Source organism: Fundulus heteroclitus, chromosome 22 (assembly GCF_011125445.2).
Source record: "Fundulus heteroclitus isolate FHET01 chromosome 22, MU-UCD_Fhet_4.1, whole genome shotgun sequence".
Taxonomy (NCBI): domain Eukaryota; kingdom Metazoa; phylum Chordata; class Actinopteri; order Cyprinodontiformes; family Fundulidae; genus Fundulus; species Fundulus heteroclitus.
The window spans coordinates 871,345-877,500 of record NC_046382.1 but is presented as its reverse complement, the minus strand read 5'-3'; the positions used below and the strand labels follow the sequence as shown (position 1 = coordinate 877,500).

General features: G+C 40.4%; 1 long non-coding RNA gene across 2 annotated transcripts in view; it reads left to right on the top strand.

The window, feature by feature from the left end:
• LOC118557120 overlaps window positions 1-834 on the top strand; it is a 2,389-nt gene extending 1,555 nt beyond the window's left edge. For both annotated transcript variants that reach the window (XR_004927618.1, XR_004927617.1), the window contains exon 3: window positions 36-834. This is a non-coding gene — a long non-coding RNA (uncharacterized LOC118557120). The remainder of the gene's footprint in view (window positions 1-35) is intronic.
• The last annotated feature ends 5,322 nt before the right edge of the window (window positions 835-6,156 follow it).

Below are 6,156 nucleotides of genomic sequence, written 5' to 3'. Positions count from 1 at the left end.
CCTGTCAGTAAACACACCTTTCCTGTTTGGCCCAGAGGTTCAGCAGCACTGAGCAACATCATCGCACCATGAAGACCAAGGAGCTCCAGACAAGTCAGGGAAGTCAGAGAGGAACAAGTCAGGGTGGAGTTAGAAAAACATCCAGACCTCTGATGTTCCCCTGGTACCACAACAGACCTGCCAGGAGAGGACCGCCCATCAGAACCCACAGACCGGGCATTAATCAGAGGCAGCACAGAGGTCAAAGGTCACCCTGAACGAGCTGCAGAAGTCCACAGCAGAGCCTGGAGGTTCTATAGGACCAGAATCAGCCGTACGCTCCATAGAGCCGGGCTTCATGGAGGAGAGTCCAGAAAAAAAGACATTACTGAGTGTTAAAGATGAAAGGGCAGGTCTGAGTTTGCTAAAAGGCACGTAGGCAGCTCCCCGTAAGCAGCCCTGGTCAGATGAGACAAAAATGAAACTTTTCACCCACCAAGGAAAGTTCTGTCTGGCCCAAACCCAACACATCCCATCCATCCAGAACACCGTCCCCACAGTGGAGCATGGTGGTGGCAGCATCATGCTGTGGGGATGTTTTTCAGCAGCAGGGACTAGAGAACTGGTCTGAGTCGAGGGAAAGATGGTCCTGAATACAGGGATGCTCTGGATCAGAACCGGTGTCAGTCTGCCTGTCATCTGAGACTGGGCCGGAGGTTCTGCTTCCAGCACAACAACGACCTGAAGCCTCCTGCTTGTAGTTCCTGGTTCGACTGCTTTGGTTTCCTGTTTTCTCTTTGCGGCAAAATAAAATTAAATCCTGTTCCTGTAACTCTTGGTTGGTGCTTTATTTATTTATTTATTTATTTATTTATTTATTTATTTCTGCTGCATTTCTTCCTTTTCATTAAAACCTTTTTATTTTTCTGCCTCCCGTCTCCTGAGTCCTCCATTTCTGTCCTCCTGAAGCCAGGGTGTCCAATGTGTGGCCAGGGGGCCATTTGCGGTCATTGAAACCATTTTGTGCGGCCCCAGATCTCCGTTAGAGAAAGGAATCAGTGTGGCCCTCCAGAATTTCTGTAATTATTAGTCTGCAACATAAAGTATTTTTCTTAAATGAATTATGTTTTTAGGCGAAGCAACAAGCATTCAGCCATTTTCCTTTACTCAGAAACAGTAAATAATCGACCCTTGCTGAAAACAGTAGAAGTTTTTAATTTAAATTTTAATTAAACTTCCCGTTTTCTGCTGCAAGGAACAAACTTCACCAGGTGTAGCAGCTCAGGGGCCACTAGTGGCTCTTTGGACCTTCCACTTTTATGTATCCTAACTTTGCTTAAAAATAAAGTTATTTTTCACACTATTGTGAAAAATTTCAGTTTTCACAATAGTGTGACTAAACGGACCAGTAATATTTATTTATCTATTTTTTATTCATCAGGTTGGAAACTATTTACATTGTTTCCTCACCGACAAAATTATTGCTATCATCTTTTAGCAAAAACTTTTCCCCTTAATTTTAAAACTTAAAATAGAAATTAAATTGTGATTTAAAAAAAGTAGAACAAATATCCTACTGTAGGTATTTAAGTTTTATTAAACTGGACAGAGTGTAAAAAGCTCCTGGGTTTGTAAAGGTTGCAGAACCCTGATCTGGACCAACAAAGTAGAAAACATTCAACCAAACACAGGAAACTCAACATCAAACACGTGAGACCCGTTTTCTTAGGAACTCTGCAGTTCTGGCTGAAGGTCTGAAATGTTTGGACATCGCTGTCCTGAATCATGTAGCCTAATAATAATAATCAAAGATGTTCCCCGTTAGGGCGGGCTGCACCGTGACCCGCGGGTTCCTGAAAGGTTTTACTTGCTCTGGGTTCAAAGCTACAGTCCAAGCAGAACTCTGAACCGGGTCAAACAGGTACTGAACCTGAAGGATGTAGTCTGGACTGCTTTCAGTCATTTATAAACAGCAAACTGCATGAAAATGGGTCAGAACTAAAAGGGTAAACTGGGTCTGAGTGGGCGGAGTCAAATGTGTGGCAGGTAGTGTATGGCGTGAATTTTGTGACATTAATGTTGCAAGAACACGTTTTGTAAATGGAAATTTGGAAAAAAAAAGCCATCCAGAAATATAACTTTGAAAAACATCTTAATCAAAAAAAGGTATTGAGAGTTTTTATTTTTTTCATAACATTTTTTTTAAACTGTTTGTTTAGATTTTATGTTTTTTTTCTTCAAATTGTACCTTTTTAAATTTCTCTTTTTCAGATTGACTTTTATGAATTCTTTTAAAATAGCGTTTTACAGATCACATTCTCTTCACTTCTGGGGGCGGGGCTTTCCGCTGGACTGAGAAGCATTTCTATTGGTCTTCAGCGACGCCAGCAATGTTTTTATTGGTCGATATGCATCAAGGGAGAAAAGAGAAGAGAATGTTATCTGTAAAACGCTATTTTAAAAGAATGTAATTCATAAAACTCAATCTGAAAAAGAGAAATTTGAAAAAATAAAATATTTGAAAAAATAAAATGTTTTGTAAAACTCTTTTAAAATATAAAACCTGAGAAAACAGCAAAGTTACTCTCAAAACCTTTTTGATTAAGAAGTTTAATTTCTGGATTGCATTTTGTAAATTTCCATTTACAAAACGTGTTTATTTCTTGCAACAATAATGGCACAAAATTCCTTCCATACACATATTTATTTATAAAGCATATGAAACCGTGTAAACCCATAACATCTTTACGGAGTAAAATTAAAGTAAGCTGATATAATAAGATTCAGTAGCAGGGGAGGAGGGCGACATAAGGAGCAGGTGAGAAGTGTGGGATAAAATATACCAGCTCATGGACCTTTAGTGAGTCCAGCGCACGGCTTAGTTCTGGTGGACAGATTATTTACCAGGAGACACAGCAGGACAAATGGAGCCCCTCATGGACAGACCTTCTGTGGACGTCCACAGCAGCAGCTCCGGCTGTGACCATTGCTGATGTCTTTCCATCCTGGCGTTGTGTCAACACACTCCTGCTTTTATGGAGACCCTGGTGACAGATTCATCGTTGAGGTTCTGGAGACGATCAGATTGATCCTGATTTGATATTTCTCTGATCCAGCACTCAGACAGAACCCGGTTCTTCTCCAGTGTCTGTTAAAGCAGCTGGGCTGAGTCTGAAACCAGCTTCTCCTCCAGACCAGAGGAGAACCCGATTAGATCCAGGGATCACCGAGTCGATCACACGCCTGTCAACACCTCACCAAACATTTCAGACTGAAATAATAATTTAAGTTCCGTTTAGAGGAACCTGTTCTGGTCTCTCCTGCCATAGAAATAAATAAATATCAGTTTTTATCCTGTCTCTGTAAAACCTTCACATGGCAGCATCTCCTCTGGAGGCGCAGGGAGAGGATGGGAGCCTCAGCTGACCTTCTGTGGTGCAGCCGGCACTCTGCTGCCCCCTAATGGAGACTGCAGGAATAAAACCTTCACAGCTTCACCCAGACCCCTCAGCTTTTTTTCATCATTCAGAGGCGTTTCACTTTTATATTTAACCAATTAAACATGTTAGTGTAAAGATAATCTTTATTTAAAATATAATAATAATAATACTCCAGTCTTATTTGTTTTATTTATGATATCAGTAGCAATAGTGTAAGTGAACAATACTTCATTTAAAACATTTAACAGAATATGTTTTTTATTTTACACCGATTTAAATGTATTTTATCATTTATGTTGAATGTCTTTATTATTTTTAAAAATCAGCAAACAGGCTTAAATCGGAGGAAACCAATTTTTAACAGTAAAACTTATAACAGTAATGTGGGATAAAATGTGGGTAAAATGCAGTTAATTTCTTAAACTAATTATCAATGAAATATAGCCCTAACAATTTTATTCACAATATGGCTTATTTAACTTAAATTAAACATAGGTTAATATGGCTATTTTTGCTAAACATAAATAACAAAAAGACACATTTTAAAAGCTTTTATAAAAGGTTCTGTTGGTCTAATTAATTAAATGAAGAATCATAAAACCAAGCAGCGACTTATGGTTTCAGTCAGTTCTGGTTCCTCTTTTACGTCCTTCACTCCTCCAGCTTTCTGATGCTACGCTCACAGCTGGTTCTGGTCCAGTCTCATCATCTCCACCGCTCTGAAATCCGTCAGCAGAAACCCGGATCAGGACCCGGTTTGTCTCCCTGCAGGACTCAGACGGTAAAATAAAAAGCTGAACCAGGACGCTGATATACAGATTAACTGTTAAAGTTCTCCTTCCTCTGGTTTCTCTCAGTTAAGGACGTTTTGGACAGGTCCGGTCCGTTTTCACCCATCAGGTTTTATTTTCAGCACCGCCATGAGTCCAGCCCAACAGCAGAAAGACTTCAGCAGGAGGAGACCTCAGATCTGGCAGAAACTCTGTGGGATCACCTGAAGACGGCTGTGGACCAGAGACCTCTGACCATGTGGGAGACCCGGAGAACCTTTAGAGCCTGAGTCGGCCGGTTTGACCCGGTTCAGAGGTGATGGAACCAAAGGGTGCTTCAACCAAAGTCCTAATTTACAACCTGGTTACTTCTCAGTTATTTTTCCATATTTTGAGTTTAAATATAAAATCTACGTTCTGAGCGATTTGTTCTGATCTGTTTTATGTCACATGAACCATGTGTTTTATATCAGGGGTTCTTCCACCTATTAATCCTGGTCCCTTCGCTTTCTATTGGTTACATAAAATGATCCAGTTCATTAGAGTAAAAGTAAAGCAGGTTTCTCTCTGGACTTCTGCTGTGTTTCTTTTCCCGTTGTTCAGTCCAGAATTCTTTGGCGTTCAGATGAACGTTTTTCTGCTTGTAAAGAGGTAAATGGGATTATTAAAGTATATCTGACTCTGATTCTGATAAAGCTCACACATTAAACCCATCTCAACCTGCTGCTGATGCTCAGATGTTTCATAGTCGAGGCAACGTGAAGTTAATGCTAAACTTTAGTCAACATCACATTAAATGTTAAGCTTTTATTTGGACAATTGGGTAAAAAATAGAAGCTTTAGAAGAAAGTATATTCCATATTTATGGAAGTTTTATGCTATTTTATCTCCATTTAACCTGAAACATGATTTTAGTTTTCTATGGTCCCCTTGTTGTCCCAGTTTTATGTGAAGAAATTTCTGAATTTGTTTCCTGATTTATCGTTTTGACGGTTTGTCCTCAGCTCTGCTTGAGTCGGAGGTCTCATGTTCTCTGGTTTTGGGGTTTCTGGGAACGTGTTCCTGGAATGAAGCTGCTTCACACCTTCAGCGTCTCTGAGGTCGCAGACCCATAACTTCCTGAACTGAGGTCATCGTCACCTGTAAGCTGTTTCCCACCCGGCCACGAGGTGAGGTGTTGGTCACATGACCGAAGGTGTGAGGAGCTGTGAAAGTCCCTGAGAGGGAACGTCATGGATAGATTGTCGGACCAAATGCCTGCATATGACTCCCATCAGCAGCTCCTGAGTATTGGAAAATGGAAACGCCTCTGTGATTATCAGAGGGGCTGATGATCAAACATCAGAAAGAGGAAGAAAAGGGATTTATTTGACTCTGAATGCAGAAAGGTTGTTGGTGCCAGGTGGGCTGGTCTGAGTACTTCAGAGCCTGCTGATCTACCCGAACCTTCAGTTATCCACTTAAATAACACATGCATCAAAGGAATAGCACTAAGTCATAGCACAAACCCAAAACTACAGAAAACAGTAAAGTCCATCTCTCCAAAGATACGTTAATCAGCTGATTGATGCATCTGACCACCTTCATACCAATAAAAAACAGACTGAACCCAATCAATCAATCAATCAATCAATCAATCAATCAATCAATCAATCAATCAATCAATCAATCAATCAATCAATCAAGTCTAAGGCGTCTAAGGCATCGCAGCCTTCACTTTGACTGTCCAAAACACTGGAGTTATGATTAAAGCCCAGAATTAAAGGCAATTAATAAAGGCAAAAATCTAAGAACATTCAAGATATAAAACTATAACCAACCGGTAAACATGGGATCAAAAATTGAGAGTAAATGAGAACAAATAAATGTGTTTCAAGCAGGAGTTAGGGAGTTTGTCCTGCAATTGGCAGGTTGCCGGTTCGATCCCCGACTGTCACTGTGCCCTTGCGCAAGACACTTCACCAATT